The sequence below is a fragment of the Tursiops truncatus genome (assembly GCF_011762595.2).
Source record: "Tursiops truncatus isolate mTurTru1 chromosome Y unlocalized genomic scaffold, mTurTru1.mat.Y SUPER_Y_unloc_1, whole genome shotgun sequence".
NCBI lineage: Eukaryota > Metazoa > Chordata > Mammalia > Artiodactyla > Delphinidae > Tursiops > Tursiops truncatus.
In genome coordinates, this window is record NW_022983136.1 from 1,405,325 (window position 1) to 1,425,590 (window position 20,266).

Genomic DNA, 20,266 nt, shown 5'->3' on the forward strand with positions numbered 1-20,266 from the left:
ATGAATACATTTTAAAAATATATCAATAGATGAATTCTAAATCAAAACTGAAGGAAGTGGTTATAATATCTTGTGTCATTTTATGATAAGGACATAAAAATTACAGGTATAGAAAAAAACAAAGCTAAAAGTCAGGCACAAAGTAGTATGGATAGAACTGTGTGGGGAGAGGAGCTGCAGGCCTCGCAAACGTGGCACCCGGGCCCCAGCCCCTGTTGCTCCCTCCTGTGAGTAAAGGATTCCCTGCCCAAGTATCCATTGACAGACGAATGGATAAAGCACCCGTGACACATATATACAGTGGAATATTCCTCAGCCATAAAAAGAAACGAATTGAGTTACTTGTAGTGAGGTGGATGGACCTAGAGTCTGTCATACAAAGTAAAGTAAGTCAGAAAGAGAGAAACAAATACCCGTATGCTAACACATATATATGGAATCTAAAAAAAAAAGGTCTGAAGAACCTAGGGGCAGGACAGGAATAAAGACGCAGACGTAGAGGATGGACTTGAGGACACGGGGAGGGGGAAGGGTGAGCTGGGACAAAGTAAGAGAGAGGCGTGGACTTATATATACACTACCAAATGCAAAACAGATAGCTAGTGGGAAGCAGTCCCATAGCACAGGGAGATCAGCTCCCTGCTTTGTGACCACCTAGAAGGGTGGAGTAGAAAGGGTGGGAGGGAGACGTAACACAACAATGTAAAGCAATTATACTCCAATAAATATCTATTAAAAAAATACCACAGACTAGGGAGATTAAACAACAGAAAAGTATTTTTTCACAATTATGGAACTCAAGTCCTAGGTCAGGAGGGCTGTCAGCAGGGTTGATTTCTATTTTATTTATGTCTGGTTTAATCATTATTTCCTTCCTTGTGTTAGTTGTCATTTATTTGCTCCTCTTTTCTAGTTCTTTAAGTTGTAAGGTTTTGGTTTGTTGAATTGAGATATTTCTTCCTTTGTAAGGTAAGAGTTTATAGCCATTAATTTCCGTCTTAGTAGAGAGGAGGAAAACTTGCCACAACGTGGCAATGATGTTCTAGATATGACACCAAAAGCACAGGCCACAAAAGTAAAAAGGGCACAATCAACAGACCTCAAAGACAACCCACTGAATGGGAGAAAATATACCCAAATCAGGTATCCAGTAAAGAATTAATATCCAAAGTATCTGAAGAACTCCTACGAGTCAAAAACAAACAAATCTGATTTTAAAACTGGCAAAGAACTTAAAGAAGATATACAAATAGCCATTAAGCTACATGAAAATATGATCACACTATGAATCCCTAGGGAAATAAAAAGCAAATCCACAACAAATACTACTTTACATCCATTAGGATAATTATTGTGAAAGAAGCAGAAAACAACAAGTTTTGGCAAAGACTGGGAGAAAATGGAACTTCAAGTGCACTGCTCACAGGAATGCAAAATTGTGCAGCCACTGTAGAAGAAAATATGATGGATTCTTAAAACATTTACTGTTGAATTACCATATGATGACCCATTTTTATCTCTAGGTATATACCCAAAAGAAATGAAAGCAGGGACTGAAACAGATATTTGTATAACAATTTTCTAGCAACATTATTCATCATAGCCAAAAGATGGATGCAACTCAAGTGTACATCGACAGATGAATGTATAAACAAAATGTGTTACATATGTACAGAGGAATATTGTTCAGCCTTAAAAAGAAAGGAAATTCTGATGCAACCAACATGGATGAACGCTGAAGACATATGCTAAGTGAAATAATTCAGACACAAAATGATAAATATTGTATGACCGCATTTATAGCAGGTAGCCAAACTAGGCAATCTCAGAGAAACAGAAAGTGGAACAGTGTTTACTAAGACCTGGTTTGGGAAGAACTGGGAGTTACTATTCAATGGGTACAGAGTTTCAGTTTGAGATGACGGAAAAGTTCTGGAAATGTAATGGCAATGACTGTACAACATTATGAACGTACTTAATGCCACTAAATTATACACCTGAAAGGGTTAAATAGGTAAATTTTATGTTATATATTTGCCACAATAAAAAACTTAATAAAGCTTTAAAAGCTCAAAAGAATCAGTATTATACTTTACTGATTTATTTGGTCTCTTGCATGCATGCTCTTGAAAGCAGGGCTGTTTCTTTTCTGTGCTGTTGCATGTGCAATCGGTGGTACATAACAGGTGTTCAATAAATACCTGAGGAAAGAATAGATATGGAGAGTAGGTACTGGTATCTACAAAAATTAAAGAAAACTATATATTGTCCCTGCTATCAATAAATGTGTCATCCATTGAGCAGATCAGTTACACGCATTAAATACCTGAAGAATTCCAAAGAAACATGAAAACAATATGCAACAGTGTAGTATTGACTGTAATATGTAAATACTCACGGAATTCAGGATGAATTACTACGGGAAAATCATCAAGAAGAAAATCTGAGTAATGTGCGACATAAAAGGAAAAAGAACGCAGTCTGAAATGGCATAGAGTGGGCACAAAGCAAATGTAAAAATTCAGGAGAAAACTTTAAAGTGGCACCAAAAAGACTAGGGGGTTGGGGGAAGCCATAAAAAGCCTATTAGATCTATTTAGCTAATAGCAGGTCTGCAAGTTAGGATAAAGTACCTAGGTTTGCACTGATGAGTCAGAAAAAAGATACAGCATCCTAAGCAAAGTGATGACCTAAGGGAAAGATGTTTAAGGGAATCAATCTGAGGCTGAAATGAAAAATAAACTAATGTGGGTGGAAAATAAAGGCAATTTATGCAAAAAGTTCCCATAATGATCCGTTAAAGATATACCGAAGCCTATGGATCCTCTCCCCAAGAAAAAAATCCATATACGTTGTGTGGCATATGATTATCAGGTTGAGGACCTCAGACCTAGGCTAAAGAACTGGCTGTGAAAAGAGAATGGCATGATTAAATCTAGGAGTTTACAATAAAGTAATGTAAAAAAAACTTAAAATCAGACACTTGTACTATGGATCCATTCACATAAATCAAATAGGACTAAAATTGACCGATATTTTGATTTTTAGATCTATAAACTGTTTGCTTTCTAGGGACATGGTTTCCTAGGACTGCTTCAGGATTTTTAGCGAAGACTGAAACTCACAACTTCATGTTTTCTTTTAAAAGCATAAAACTAGCATCAAAATAAATGACAGTGTTGGATTATGATACAGAGGACAGGAAAACAAAGCTGTGATTCCAAACTTATAACAAAAAATTTACTTTTAAAAATTAAGGGGGACGATCTCCCCCCAAGACACTTATTAACTACAAGGGAAAAATATTAATTTTATTGTGGAGAAACGCTGACAGACGTCATTTTAACAACATAAATAAAGCTGACTTCTTTAGCAGTATAGCAAATTCACAACATGTGTCTCCTGATAGTATACATATGACTCAACGTCACTTCTAGATATTTCTGCCAAAAACACAAACCTGAATCTAATGAGGAAAAATCAGACAAAGCCACATGGAGGGACATCCCACAAAATAATGGGCCTGAATTTGTCAAACATGTTAAGGTCATAAAAGACAAAAATGTTCCAGAATAATGAAGATAAAGGAACTTGAGAGGTAAAAGCAAAGCATAAACCTTTATTGGAACCTTGACAAAATTTTTTTTCTTTTTCTTTAAACCACATTTGTGTTTCAATTGGTTAAATTTAAATATGTCTATAGATTTGAAAATAGTACTAATTAGTTAATTTTCTGATTTTGATTACTATGGTAATGAGGCAGAATCATTGTCTCTAGGAAAATACACTGAAGAATTTGACTGGAAAAGGGTATGATATCTATAAGGTATTCTCAAATCAGAAAAGAAATTATATCATGTTAAGTAAATGGAACACTTGATTGTTAACTGGATCCCAAATAAACAGCAAAAGAAACAAACCAAAATGCAACTAAATAATAAACAAATAGAACTTCAAAGGAAATACTTAACTTTTTAAAAATACTGTTGAAGCTGTGGACTAAGGATGCCACCTGCCATATCAGTGAACAACAGCCATCAGACACTACAGCTGCCCCCAATGCTGAGCCCTGAGGGAACTCAAGATAAAAACAGGAAGCCCACCATCAAGCCCTCAGCCACTACAGCCGCCCCCGATGGTGCACCCAGAGGGGACTCAGGATGGGAAAGAACATGATTCTGACCCTAGATAGCTAAGGTGCATATCAAAGGAATGCTTTCAGTGAGCCCAGACTCTTGTATCTTCCCCTATGTAGAAAAGTGCTGCATTCATTCACTTGAGATGTCCGGTTTTCTATAATTAACTTGCAGCAGTGGTGGAGGCAAGTCCTTGTACTGTGCAACATCCCTATGCGGAAACCCACTCATTTTAACGAAAGCTTGCTCTGCTGGGAGCACGGATAAGTTCTGAGCATTGTGGTGGTTTTACACTACCAGAGGGAAAACCCAAGACACGTAAAAGGAGCTAAAACGACTTTAGGGCAAAATCCCGGAGGAGTTAGACTCACAAGCAGCTCACTGGCCCACCCCACAATTTCACTAGAAAATTTTATCCCCAACAAATTCAACTTTAAAATGGGAAACAGATACTCTCAAACAGGGAAACATGGAGTGTCAGAAAGCCAGCCTCCACACTAACACTCTAGCCAGATTCACATGCAATACGTATGGAGCTCACGCTTGCAAGGACCAACCGAATTAGGGCAATTACACCAAGAGATCTCAACCTTAAATGGCCCAATTGGGTCTGTTTTGACATTTGAAAACCGGGGGATTTTTTTTTGCATATGCAGCTAGAAAAAGATCAAACAGAAATGGAATGCTTATTTCAATTGGTATTTAGAAGCGTCTAAAAGGGGAAATGATAAAGTAACTTCTTCGCAAAAAATCAACAAAAGGTTGCTCAAAATGCTACTAGAATTTTTAAAAGCCACTAGCGTTAACCTTGTCTCTCACTCCGTTCCTTCTTTATATCCTCCTTTATCCGAACTGCCTAACCCAGACGCGCTCTCTTTCTCTTCCACCATTCTCCTGCTGATTCCCCTTCCCCAGGAAAGGAAGACATAAGATCAGAAGTACTCATAGCTCCCTTGAAGGAGAAACCTATGACAGGAAGAGGTGAACTGTACTCTGCGCTTACGTACACATCCTGGACCCGAGCAGAACTTAGTTTAGCTAAGGACTTTCTCGAATGTAGTCAAGATCCACTGGGATTTGCTAAGGATTTTGAGCTAATCGTCCAAACCTATGAGCTCAGGTTTTCCGATTTATATCAAGTAATACAGCTATTAGTTTCTAAAAGTCAAACAAAGGAATAAGTAGAGAAAGCAGGATGGAGAGACCCCTTAACAAATTTTGATTTATACAACCTACAGGCTCAAGGTGAATGCAAGGAGTTAGCTCATAAATTACTCAGAATTATCACAGAGCTTTTTCCAAAAACTGCCGACTGGTCAAAGATTCAGCAATGTAAACAAACACGAGATGAATCAATCCTGGATCACAACGAGAGGTTCAAGGAAACTTTTAAACAATATTACGGCATGACACCCGAATCATTCTTTAACCACCAAGATGATTCTTTGCTTAACTCCATCTTTTTAGAAGGTCTGGATGAGGAATCGGCTGCTCTAAACGACACGATTTAGGCATGTTAATCATTTAGATATGATTTGTCTGTATCACATACAAATGCCCTTGTCATGCTGGCTGACCAACTTTTCAAAAGTACTAAAAAGAAAAAGATGCCTCTATAAAAATTATGAACATTCAGTTGCAACAATTAAATAATCAATGTCAGTCTAAACTTAACCCAACCCTATTCAATCCGCGACTGGTAAATTCTGAAATTTGCTTTTACTGAAAAACACTGGGTCATTACTGGGGAAACTGCAAGACAAGAAAAGAGAGACCTAGAAGGGAAACCAGATACAGACTGTAATTTCAAGTTAAACAAGAGTAAGGCTGATCTGAGGGAACCTCCTCCTCTCTAACACCCTGGAAGAAATACAAATGATTATATGAGGAGAAAACAATTAAAGCAGTAATAGATACAGAAGCTACCTTTTACATTTTGAACCCTATCAAAATTAAAGGCTCTCTCTCTCTAACACCTCAGGACAGATGGTAGGGGTTTCTAATGCAAATATTAGGACGCTTAAATCATTACCTTTAGAATTATAATTAGGAGAACTTAAACAAAGGAGCTCCTTTTTCCTAGTAGAATATACCCCTATTAACCTGAAAGGTATAGATTTATTAGAAACTTATGATGCTCATATTTCTTTTACTGTTAAGGGAGAAATGGTTTTAGCCCTAAAAGATTACTCAGATGTCTACATCATATAATGTTTGTGACTGAGAGTGATGCTGAACAAGAAACTGCCAGGCTTAGTACCTGAAGAATTGGGGTCACTTGATCCTACTGACATAGGGAAAATACATTCTGCAGCAGCCATTAAAATTACCACAGACCAAAATAAACCCCTGTCCAATATCAGTCAATACCTATCGAGGCGGGAAGCCACAGAAGAAACAGAACTTTTGATATCAGCTTACATTAAGAAAGGGCTTACTGTGCCTTACACTAGCCCTGGTGACACTGCCATTCTGCCAGTTAAAAATCGAATGGCAAGAAAATTGAAATTGTCTCAAGCATCTTTTCCAACCACAACGCTATGAGGCTAGATATCAATTACAGGAAAAGATCTTTAAAAATACAAACACATGGAGGCTAAACAATACACTACTTAATAACGAAGTCACCACTGAAGAAATCAAAGAGGAAATAAAAAATACCGAGAAACAAACGACAATGGAGGCACGATGACCCAAAACCTATGGGATGCAGCAAGGGCAGGTCTAAGAAGGAAGTTTGTAGCAATACAATCCTACCTTAAGAAACAGGAAACGTCTCGAATAACAACCTAACCATGCACCTAAAGCAATTAGAGAAAGAAGAACAAAAAAAAACCCCCAAAGTTAGCAGAAGCAAAGAAATAATAAAGATCTGATCAGAAATAAGTTAAAAAGAAATGAAGGAGACGATAGCAAAGATCAATAAAACTAAAAGCTGGTTCTTTGAGAAGATAAACAAAATAGATAAACCATTAGCCAGGCTCATCAAGAAAAAAAGGGAGAAGACTCAAATCAATAGAATTAGAAATGAAAAAGGGGAAGTAACAACTGACACTGCAGAAATACAAAAGATCATGAGAGATTACTACAAGCAACTCCATGCCAATAAAATGGACAACTGTAAGAAATGGACAAATTCTTAGAAATGCACAACCTGCCAAGACTGAATCAGGAAGAAATAGAAAATATGAAGAGGCCAATCACAAGCACTGAAATTGAAACTGTGATTAAAAATCTTCCAACAAACAAAAGCCCAGGACCAGATGGCTTCACAGGCGAATTTTTTCAAACATTTAGAGAAGAGCTAACACCTATACTTCTCAAACTCTTCCAAAATATAGCAGAGGGAGGAACACTCCCAATCTCATTCTATGAGGCCACCATCACCCTGATACCAAAAGCAGACAAAGATGCCACAAAGAAAGAAAACTACAGGCCAATATCACTGATGAACATAGATGCAAAAATCCTCAACAAAATACTAGCAAACAGAATGCAACAGCACATTAAAAGGATCATACACCATGATCAAGTGGGATTTATTCCAGGAATGCAAGGATTCTTCAATATATGCAAATCAATCAACGTGATACACCATATTAACAAACTGAAGGAGAAAAACCATATGGTCATCTCAATAGATGCAGAGAAAACTTTCGACAAAATTCAACACCCATTTATGATAAAAACCCACCAGAAAGTAGGCATAGAGGGAACTTTCCTCAACACAATAAAGGCCATATATGACAAACCCACAGCCAATGTCGTCCTTAACGGCGAAAAACCCAAAGCATTTCCACTAACATCAGGAACAAGACAAGGTTGCCCACTCTCACCACTTTTATCCAACATACTTTTGGAAGTTTTAGCCACAGCAATCAGAGAAGAAAAGGAAATGAAAGGAATCCAAATTAGAAAAGAAGTAAAGCTGTCACTGTTTGCAGATGACATGATACTATACACAAAGAATCCTCAAGATGCTACCAGAAATCTACTAGAGCTAACCAATGAATTTGGTAAAGTAGCAGAATACAAAATTTAATGCATAGAAATATCTGGCATTCCTATACACTAATGATGAAAAATCTTAAGGTGAAATCAAGAAAACATTCCCACTTATCACTGCAACAAAAAGAATAAAATACCTAGGAATAAACCTACCTACAGAGACAAAAGACCTGTATGCAGAAAATTATAACACACTGATGAAAGAAATTAAAGATGATACAAATAGATGGAGAGATATACCATGTCCTTGGATTGGAAGAATCAACATTGTGAAAATGACTCTACTACCCAAAGCAATCTACAGATTCAATGCAATCCCTATCAAACTACCACTGGCATTTTTCACAGAACTAGAACTAAACATTTCACAATTTGTATGGAAACACCAAAGACCACAAATAGCCAAAGCAATCTTGAGAAAGAAAAACGGAGCTGGAGGAATCAGGCTCCCTGATTTCAAACTATACAACAAAGCTACAGTAATCAAAACAGTATGGTCCTAGCAAAAAAACAGAAAGATAGATCAATGGAACAGGATAGAAAGCCCAGAGATAAACCCACGCACATATGGACACCTTATCTTTGATAAAGGAGACAGGAATGTACAGTGGAGAAAGGACAGCCTCTTCAATAAGTGGTGCTGGGAAAACTGCACAGGTACATGTAAAAGTATGAGATTAGATCACTCCCTAACACCATATACAAAAATAAGCTCAAAATGGATTAAAGACCTAAATGTAAGGCCAGAAACTATCAACATCATAGAGGAAAACGTAGGCAGAACACTCTATGACATAAATCACAACAAGATCCTTTTTGACCCACCTCCTAGAGAAATGGAAATAAAAACAAACATAAGCAAATGGGACTTAAGGAAACTTCAAAGCTTTTTCACAGCAAAGGAAACCATAAACAAGACCAAAAGACAACCCTCAGAATGGGAGAAAATATTTTCAAATGAAGCAACTGACAAAGGATTAATCTCCAAAACTTATACGCAGCTCATGCTGCTCAATAACAAAACAACAAACAACCCAATCCAAATATGGGCAGAAGACCTAAATAGACATTTCTCCAGAGAAGATATACAGACTGCCAACAAACACATGAAAGAATGCTCAACATCATTAATCATTAGAGAAATGCAAGTCAAAACTACGATGAGATATCATCTCACACCAGTCAGAATGGCCATATCATGAAAAAATCTAGAAACAATAAATGCTGGAGAGGGTGCAGAGAAAAGGGAACACTGTTGCACTGCTGGTTGGAATGTGAATTGATACAGCCACTATGGAGAACAGTATGGAGGTTCCTTAAAAAACTACAAATAGAACCACCATATGACCCAGCAATTCCACTACTGGGCATATACCCTGAGAAAACCATAATTCAAAAAGAGTCATATACCACAGTGTTCATTGCAGCTCTATTTACAATAGCCCACAGATGGAAACACCCTAAGTGTCCATCATCAGATGAATAGATAAAGAAGATGTGGCACATATATACAATGGAATATTACTCAGCCATAAAAAGAAACGAAATTGAATTATCTGTAATGAGGTGGATGGACCTAGAGTCTGTCATAGAAAGTGAAGTAAGTCAGGAAGAGAAAGACAAATACCGTATGCTAACACATATATATGGAATTTAAGAAAAAAAAATGTCATGAAGAACCTAGGGGTAAGACAGGAATAAAGACACAGATCTACTAGGGAATGGACTTGAGGATATGGGGAGTGGGAAGGGTAAGCTGTGACAAAGCGAGAGAGAGGCATGGACATACATACACTACCAAATGTAAGGTAGATAGCTAGTGGGAAGCAGCCGCATAGCACAGGGAGATCAGCTCGGTGCTTTGTGACCGACTGGAGGGGTGGGATAGGGAGGGTGGGAGGGAGGAAGACGCGACAGGGAAGAGATATGGGAACATATGTATATGTATAACTGATTCACTTTGTTATAGAGCAGAAACTAACACACCATTGTAAAGCAATTATACTCTAATAAAGATGTAAAAAAAAAAAAAAGAGTCATGTACCAATATGTTCATTGCAGCTCTGTTTACAATAGGCAGGAGATGGAAACAAACTAAGTGTCCATCATCGGATGAATGGATAAAGAAGATGTGGCACATATATACAATGGAATATTACTCAGCCATAAAAAGAAACGAAATTGAGCTATTTGTAATGAGGTGGATGGACCTAGAGTCTGTCATACAGAGTGAAGTCAGTCAGAAAGAGAAAGACAAATACTGTATACTAACACATATATACGGAATTTAAGGAAAAAAATGTCATGAAGAACCTAGGGGTAAGACAGGAATAAACACACAGACCTATCTTGACACTTTAAACCTATGAATGGTCAGTTTTCTCTGACATCGTGGAATTAAAGACATAGCTATTTCCTAGATTCTGCAAGCACACCTGGACAGGGAGAGCGCTTCAGGGCGGCTTCCAAAACGCGGTGCAGCCCCACCAGGGAACAGTATTTGGCAACGAAAGGGAATGGAGCCCTGATCCACTCTGCGACTCGGACAAATCTCGAAAACATGATGCTGAGTGAGATAAGCCAGACGTAGAAGGCCACAGACTGCACGACTCCATGTACATGAAATGTCTAGAACAGACAAATCTATAGAGACAGAGAACAGATTCGTGGTTGCCAGGAGCTGAGGGAGATGGGAGTTATTGCTAAAGGGCACAGGGTTTCTTTTTGAGGCAATGAAAATGTTCTGGAATTAGATAGTGGTGATGGGTGCACAACCTTGTGAGTGCACGAAAAACCACTAAGCAGGGCACTTTAAAATGGCACATTTTATGGTATGTGAAGCATATCTCAATTTTTTAAAACCACGGTAATTTTCAGGACAAACCCAGTTGACCCGTACACTAGAGGGCTGCCCCACACTGCAGACAGGCACCTTTGCACAGGACGGAGCTCACCTCCTGCAGTGGTTCTCTGGTGTCCTGCCCGAGCTCCAGGTGGCCTGGAAATGTCACACTCACCGGGGCAGTGCCCGATCTCCTGACAGCACTGAGGCTGGCACACAGGAGCCCTCTGCCTGGCTCGATGTCCCACGCACTGAACTGTGGGGCTTGTCCCCCAGGGGTTGGCCCAGCCAGCTCCCTTCTTCTTTCCCTCTCCCTCCCTGAACCCCTTGAGCTTTAACGAAATAAAAAGAGGGCCCTCCAGATGGAAAATGTTGAGGATTCCACAGCTCCACAAGCAACTTTTCAGGATGCCCTTGCCCTGTCTTTCTACAGCTTCTGAGCAAAGGCAGAGGATATCCTCTCACCAGCGGCTCCTCTGTCCACAGAGGGATGGGGATGTCTCTTGGGGGCATCCCAGGCAACCTGATCCCTGTCTCTCTCTCTCTCTCTCTCTCTCTCTCTCTCTCTCTGACACAGACACACACACAGACACACACACAGACACACACACGCAGAAGGCCAGGACAGCTCTCTCTGGGTTACTGCAGAACACTGAAGTATTAGCAGATTCATTTTCTTTCTTCGGCTGTGTTGGGTCTTCGTTGCTGTGCGTGGGCTTTCTCTAGTTCCGGCAAGCGGGGGTTACTCTTTGCTGTGGTGCACGGGCTTCTCATTGTGGTGGCTTGTCTTGTTGCGGAGTATGGGCTCTAGGCATGCGGGCTTCAGCAGTTGCACCACGTGGGAGTAGTTGTGGCTCGCAGGCCCTAGAGTACAGGCTCGGTAGTTGTGGTGCACAGGCTTAGCTTCTCCGCAGCATGTGGGATCTTCCCGGACCAGGGCTCGAAGCCGTGTCCCCTGCAGTGGCAGGCAGATTCCACAGCGCCACCAAGGAAGTCCCAAGGTTCATTTTCTTCTGTTCCACTGCATATACACTTGTATACACTTGACATTCAGTATCTACGCATTGATTGAGAATATTCTACAAATTGAAGAATACATTCATACTACTTTCCCAAAGTTTCATGTACTCGTATCACCATTTGCATGGTTAGTAAATTCAGGGGTTTTCACATAAATATGTTTAACGTCCGTTCTTCATGGAAAAAACAGACAGCAGGTCTCTGTGGTCTTACCCCCTGTTATGGAACATCTTAGTAACCACCAATCTGCTCGAAACAAATTCAGCTCCTAAATGTGAATCATTGCAACCAGGTAGATAGAAGGAGCTCAGCGAGTCTCCATCAGACCATCTGGCCCCCAGAGGACACTTGGCAATGTCGGAAGACACTTTTGGTTGTCATGACTTGGAGGGGTGTGCTACTGGCAGGCACTAGGTAGAGACCAGGGACGCTGCGAAATATGCTACACTACACAGGACAGCGTGACAACAAAGAATTACCCCCCCCCAAATATTATCAATGGACACCAAGCTGACCACATGCTTCCACTGTCTCTGGGAAAACAACACATGGGGCGAATCGGTTTCCTACTGCTGCTGTAACAAACTGCCACAAACCAGGTGGCCTAAAACAACACACATTTATTACCTCACAGTTCCGGAGGTCAGAAGTCAAAAATCAGTTTCATTCTGCCAAAATCAAGGTGTCAGCAGGGCCGTGTTCCATCTGCAAGCTCTGGAAAAATACACCTCCTTGGCTCTCGCAGCTTCCAGAAACTGCCTGCATTCCTCAGCTCGTGGCCACATGACTCCAACATCTGACTCTGCTGGCACATCTTCTCTGACTCTGACCCTCCTGCTGCCCTCTTGTAAGGATTCTTCTGATGACACTGAGCCTACCCAGATAATCCAGGATGATCACCTCATTTCAAGACTCTTAGCTTAATCCCACCTACAGATGCCATTTGTGTTGGAAGGTAACTTACTAACAGGTTTAGGAGACTAGGACATGGCCATCTTTGGAGGGCCATTATTCTATCGGGGCGGCGGGGGGGAGGTGTCTGTTAAATATCAAACAACAGTGAATATAAGATAAAAGTAACCAGTGGGTATAACACAGTACAAGGGGCACACAGCTACCTAGCCAAGGGAAGGAAGGTCAGGTTAGGTAGTGGATTTGGGCTCAACTCCGGAGTCAGACAGACGCCTCCTCGTTGGCTCTGGGAAGCGAGGTTACTAAGTCAACCCCCTTGGCCTCAGCTCCACCACCTGTCCACCTACAACTCATGCAGCCCCCGTGGGCTTTCAGGGAGAGCATCCACCAAGTGCCTAGAGTGCCTGGCACACGATAAGCACTCCACGTGGTCCTAAGACCCAAGGGATCCCAGCGGGGAGAACAGGAGGCAGGAACAGCACGGTGAGGCCTCAGGGAAGAGGACACGGGCACGTGTGAGCGCCATGGAGGCAGGGACCTGTCTGCTGGCGGTCACCACTGGAGTCCTGAACCCGGAAGCGTGCCTGAGATGGAGAGGCTGTGCAACAGTTAATGAACGAATGAATGGGTGATCGAATGAACAAATGAACAGAGGCAGTATGCTTAAACTGAGTAGGGACTGGGCAGTGGGGTGGCGTACGGGACAGAGCACTGCATCAGGGTCAGAAGACTCAGCTCAAGTCCCTGTCCTTCCCACAGCCGGTGGGGCGCACGCCTTGGCTACAGCCCTCAGATACAAGATGAGGGGTTTGAAGGAAGAGGCCCTGGCTCCTCCAAGAACACAGCTGGAGGATTCAAGCCACGCGTGGTCTTGCCCGAGCCTGACCTGCCGTACACGAAGACTCGGGGTCAGTCAAACTGAACGGTTCGCTCTCTTATTCCAAACGCACCCAGCACTTCCTCTTCCGCAGCACTTTCCTCACATTCCCCCTTCTCAGCCCCAGCACTGAGAAAGCACGAGAAACGCTCGACCTAGGAGATGATGGACAAGGATACAGAACCCCCAGGCTCGAGTGAGCCCTCCTCCTTTCTCTGAAGCCATCACCACATGAAAATGGTGCCTGGCGACCATCACTGTCTCCATTTTATGTGTCTCCCATCTCCCAGACAAACTTGGTCTCCATCCACCATCCCAGCACACAGGAGGCCAAGAATCTATAACTATTACTTCATTTTACTGGATTTGAATGGGAATAACTGAACTCAGGAAAACTTAGCTCTGCTTTTATGCCATCAGATTAATTTTACTGAATTTACTGGAAAGGCAGCCAATTAGCAAAAGGACCCAGCCTAGAAGCAGCTCACCGGGCTCACCCGGTGACCTTTAACATGTCACTTGACCCAACGGTTTATGCACTAGAACCTGCCAGAGGTGAAACAGAGTTTCCACTTCCAAAATCAGAGCGAAAGGGAAGAAAAGGAAACTTAGAGATTTCCAAACATCCAGGAGCTATTTTTGGAAATGAATGACTTTTCCATTCACTCCTCTTAAAAAAAAAAAAAAGAGAGAGAAATGAAAGATATTAGATGGAGAACAAACCAAGAAGTGTTTGTTGATCATCTAAATGGAAGAAGATTCTTACAGAAGCCCACTCCTTATAGCCTGAAAAGCAAGACACTCCCCCATGTATACAGAGACTACCTATAATCTTAAAGAATGAAAAATGGAAAAATCTTTTTTGCTTATCAGAAAGTTTATATAATCCCAGAATAGACTCTGCGGGGTAAATATAGTAAGCCTCCTATTAATTAACACCGAATAAAGGCTCCGAGAAGGTAGCAATGATGCCATCTGGCCCTGTTATGTGAGGCTCCAACCTGGCAAATTCCGGAACCATGGATTGTTTTCTCCTTAAAGCAACAGCCTGTTCAAAAGACTTTTAATATATCACAGAATTTCTCCATGTGGCACAGGTCAAGCCCCATCTCGTGAACAAATGGATCCCTAAAAGCTTTTGTCATGATATAGTTTGGGCCTCCCACCATCATCCTGATCATTTAATACTCTGCTTTGATCTCAAATGTGACACGGTCCACCACTCAGACTGCTCGAGGTTGGCATTTCCAGTAACGTACAACCCCAACTGAGCTATCGGAAACAGAACACTAAGTTTCAACAGATCAGTCCACCTATAGGTTAATATCAATACAACCCTGCAAGAAGCAGACATACACATGTCAAAGGCACTGAATTTTTCCAAAAGAGGCAAAAAAGTTCTTGCCATATTATCCACCTAAATGGTAAATACCTTTTTATAAAGTGGCCATTGAACTCTGAGTTGATGTATGTGGAACACATACGTGTCACTAATGTAAACCACATACAACTCACCCACAGAAACTACCAGTCACAAAAATGGTGAATTAGCCTTATTTTTAATCTTATTTATTTATTTATTTGGCCGCACCATGCAGCACGTGGGATTCTTAGTTCCCTGACCAGGGATCAAACCCGGCCCCCTACATTGGGAGCGAGGAGTCTTAATCACTGGACCACCAGGGAAGTCCCAACGTTATATTTTTTAACAAAGTTTTTGGGTATGATTCCCAGAAAACTAACCACGAAAATTATATGCACAGTACTGATCTGCAGACATAGTGAATTTAAACCTAAGTGGGTTCATACTCCAACTAAAGAAATTCTGTCTTGAAAATATTGAGATTTTTTTTTACACATCTGTAGCCACATCTGTAAAGATGTCTCCTCACGTTTGCAACCTCTTTGTTGTAGCTTGAAAAAGAAAGTACAGCTACAATAATTCACCAACACACCCTGAGCTGGTAAGACCCAATGTTGTTAAATACAACATTGAATGGAATTACTATAAAACCAAAAAGAGTTTGTTTACAAACCTTGGCCCTCGGTGACCCTGCTTACGGCAGCATATTTTATGCTATTAGGTTTAATAAATTATACAGGAAATGATCTTTTCAGTCGGCAACAATTTTCGCCTAACCGACTACATTCATCTATTCCTCCATAATTTAATTTTCTTTAAAAACCTATTTCTTTGCCTCTCCTGATAGTTCTCCATTTGGAAGCTGCTTGGGGAAAGTCCTCACTTTTTTTTTTTTTTTCTTTCGCGGTACACAGGCCTCTCACTGTTGTGGCCTCTCCTGTTGCAGAGCACAGGCTCAGCAGCCATGACTCACCGGCCCAGCCACTCCACAGCATATGGGATCCTCCCATACCTGGGCACGAACCCATGTCCCCTGCATCGGCAGGAGGACTCTCAACCACTGCGCCACCAGGGAAGCCCGAAAGTCCTCATTTTTTGAATACCGTTTTCCAGTCATGTGAATCGAATGCAACTCAAAAAGGGTGTTAACTGTCAGATGCACGTGGAGAAAATGCTGTGCTCTGACACACGGTTTTTTCCATATCATAAAAATCAATTACAACTTTAAAGGATAACCGGTCACCTATAAAAATCGGCAGGGTTCTGTTGCGAAAGAAGAAGAATGACTATTACAGCATTTACACCCTTCCGTAGACTCCACTTAAATGTCTGTGGCTCGCTGAGCATTCCATACATATTTCGGGCAAGGTATTATGGGAGCTGAAGTGCAAGGTATTATGGTAGCTGAATTGCAAGCTGTCCCCTGCTGAAATTTCACTCCCTATAAAAACAGTGTCTCATAAAAGTGTACACATTTTTACTTTACAAAAAAATGTAAAATGTCCACTTTTGTTCACTCCACCGACAATTTTAGCATTAGAAACAGGGTTTTTTAAAAACCTGTAACATAAGTGATGTATAAAATGTCATTCAATAACACAGATTTCTGGAAAGAGGAACATAGGAAATGTGTATGAAATACATGGAAAGGAAGATTCTGAAAGCTGTCTTCTGTGGGGTCTGCTCACCTATGGCCTGGGTTGTACCATTAAAATGGAAACTCTTACATTTATACTTTTCATCATGAATCCACACTGCAATGTAACTACAACTGCTTCATATTACCCTCATAAAATGAGTCTTTGCCTTTTCTAAGCAAAACAGTATTTTTTAATTGGTTCATTTTCCAGTTGTTTGGATTTTTAACAGACACACAGCATAAAAGGGCACCACATTCCAAGCAGTTCTACCAACTCCAGAACCATCCAAGGCTTGATCAGACAGCTGTGGCTCTAGCCTTTGGTTAAAATTATAATATGATCTCACCTGATTTTCAAAATAACTATGCATCTTTTTAAGCCAATAAACTGTGCTATAATCTCTCTAAGTTTCTGAGTCCAGAAGCTTGCCATGTTCAAAGAGAATGTTAGGGAACCATGATCCTTTTGCCTTTCTTTGTTTTTCCCTGTCTGAACCCAGGCAGCGCTGCCTTTCCAGTGCAGGGAGGAGGAAGCAGGAGCCTCTCACCACGCTGGGCCTTTTCAACTCTCAAAATCACTGGGAAGCTTGCAGTATTTCCTTTCTGGCACTCAGGCCCAGTGTGGAAAGAAGTTGCTCCAGACAGGACAAGATATCAGATAATCACTGTAATCCCTTGGTTTCAACAGAACTCCAACTCCACAAAAAAATGCCTCTCCCCAAAAGCAGCTGAACCACTGAAACCAACAGACAATCGAACAAAAAGTTAACGAAGAAGTCATTACATGAACTTAATTAATCGTAATCTGGTGGTGCTTTTAGAAGCATCCGTTTTTCACTCCATAGGATTTATTTACGTGAATAATAAGACAATTTAATGCTCTACTCGGATCTTGCACAAAAAGGAAACCTAAAATTCAACTCTTGTGTTGCCGTTATTCCAAAAGCATATGGGTCTAATCATAGCCCATTCTGACCGCAGTACACAGGCTTTTTCAATCAGAATTTTAACTCAATTTTTAAGGCGCTAAAGAGTAACCGTCACAAGTTTGATGGTTACTCCAAAGAATCGGGAATCCCTGAAGTGTCCCATCTGGCACAGTCTTCGAATGGAAACTAGGTTCAGCCCGCCACACAAGAAGCCCACACCACGAGGCTGGGGCGCACGTTTGTGCTCCAAGATGACAGCTCATCTGGCCACCGCGAGGTCGGGGGCGCCTGTAGGGCCACAGCCTGGGGGCTGTGGGCCGCGGAGGCCCGACAGGGATGGGCGAGACCGCGGAGGAAAAAGGAAGAGAGGGCCATCCGTCAGCGCCTGGAGAGGAAATTCCAGATGCCCAGCTCCCAGGCTTCGGTCAGCGGTTGACGTGAGGGAACCAAGTCAGAGTGTCCGCCCCGCGGTGGAGGTCGGGGATTCCGCACTCCTGGGGCTCGAGGCCGGGAGAGGGGGAGCCTCGACCCTCGGCCAGGGGTCCGGAGATGGGGGCGCCCGGATCGTCGCCGGGCGCGGAGGACTCACGATCTTCGCCCACACGCGGAGGACTCACGATCTTCGCCCACACCCGGAGGCCTCCCGGATCCTCGATCCTCTCCCTGGGCCCAAGGTATAGGGCGCCCTAATCCTGGTCGGGGTCCGCACCCCCTTACCGGTCGCGGGGGTCGATCCACGACGTCTGGCGCGTGTTGTGGTCGATGTAGAAGACGCGGCCGTCGTAGTCGCGCGCCTCCTCCCTGCCGGCGGGCAGCGGCAGCGGCAGCTCGGCGCTCTCCCGGGCCCATGGGGGTGGCGGTGCGGAGGGCGCCGGGGTCGCTGGGGCCGCATCTGGGGCGAGAGCTGAGGCGGCTCCTGGGGGGGCTGCGCGGGCTGAGGCGGCCCCCGCCGGGCCTCGCGCGGCTGTCCCCGCCGCCGCCGCTGCCGCCGGCCGCCGCTCAGCCACCGCATGACGGCGCGGGCCCCGCCGCCGCCCGGCCGCCCCACGCGCGCCGCCTCCTCCGCCAGCACTAAGGCCCGGCGTCCGGGGCGCGGGGACGGCCGCCGGGAGCCGCCCGCCGCGCTCGGTGCATCCTCCGCCCGGTGCCCGCGCACCGGCGCGCGCCTACCGCCCGTCTGCCGCCCGGCCCTGCGCGCCGCCGCCCGCGCCGCCTGGGTCACTCGAGTCGCCGCCGCTCATGGAGTCACAGCCCCAGCGCTGCCGCAGCCGCTACAGGCGGCCCCTCAGTTCCCGCGGCGCGCCCGGCCGCATTCCTTCAGTGGGATGATTTTTTTTTTAATTATCGTATTTACTGTCTAAATTGTTTGTAAAGGGTTATATTACTTTTATAAGGGGAAAAGTTGTTTTAAAAAGAATGTGAAGGCATGGAGACTGTAATTGGGACATATCCGAGGGAGGCCTTTCCTCCTCTTCTCCCACCACAACGCAGAAACTTCCTTGCTCCCCAAGAATCTAGCCCCACCCGAACATCATATGCCGGAAATTCCACCACGGGAGTCCTTTTAGTTACACGTGCACAGTTATTAAATGTCCAAGGGAAAGGGATGGAGCGTATCAAAAAAGCAAATACTTTGTGATCTTGCATGTTCCAGAGAATGCCCATGTGCTGAGTGTCCCTACCCTGACATCTTCCCTTCTGATCGGCATGCTTTACTACCAAGGAGGCTGCCACTGCCTTGTCCCTCCCTCCCGGCCCACGCTGCAGTCACCTTACCACCCAACATGGCTGGGCTGAAGCTGCAATCCCGCCCTGCCTGCCAGGCATCGTGTCCTTTCAGAATTTCGCAAATCTGGGCGTTATCGCTAAAAATTATCCTGAATGGGGCTGGAGTGCATTGGAGTGATGCCAGCCTCAACAGAGAGAACAGCCACACACATCAAAGGACTCACAGAAGGAAAGGCAAGATGAAAAAGTATCAGATAAAGAATAAGGGGTGGGGGAAGCTACACCCCATGAGGAGCTAAGAGGCAAGTGCTGATGGGCCTTTCCCTGAGGATGAGATCTTCTGGACTCCTCAGACTGGCTGCAGACCCACCATATGCAGGCACTGTGCTCGGCGTTGGGATGCTGCAGAGAACAGGAAAGAGTCTGTGCACCCCCAGCCCGCAAGTCGGGGACTAAACTAAGAATAGGCATTTAGGACTGTGGCCTGTCTACAGACCAAGCCAGGGTGCCAGTTCAGACTGGGAACTCAGGGGAGGCCTTGTGAGACCGAAAGGAAGATGGCTTGGATGAGGAAGCTGAGGCTCCGGTCCTTAGATTCTCGAGTCCTGAGCCCTTGCCCCTTGGCACGTGTAGCCGCAGTCCTCAAGTACTTGCTGATTTACTAGCAGATACGGCGCCTCAGCCAGATCTCCCTGGCTGGGGCGCACACCCTTCTCAGAGGATTACCCTTGGCTGACAGATGTCTGAGAGGTGATACTCCCCGCCCCCGCCCCAGGACTGCTCCTGCAGTATGACAGACCAGGCCCCTGGCC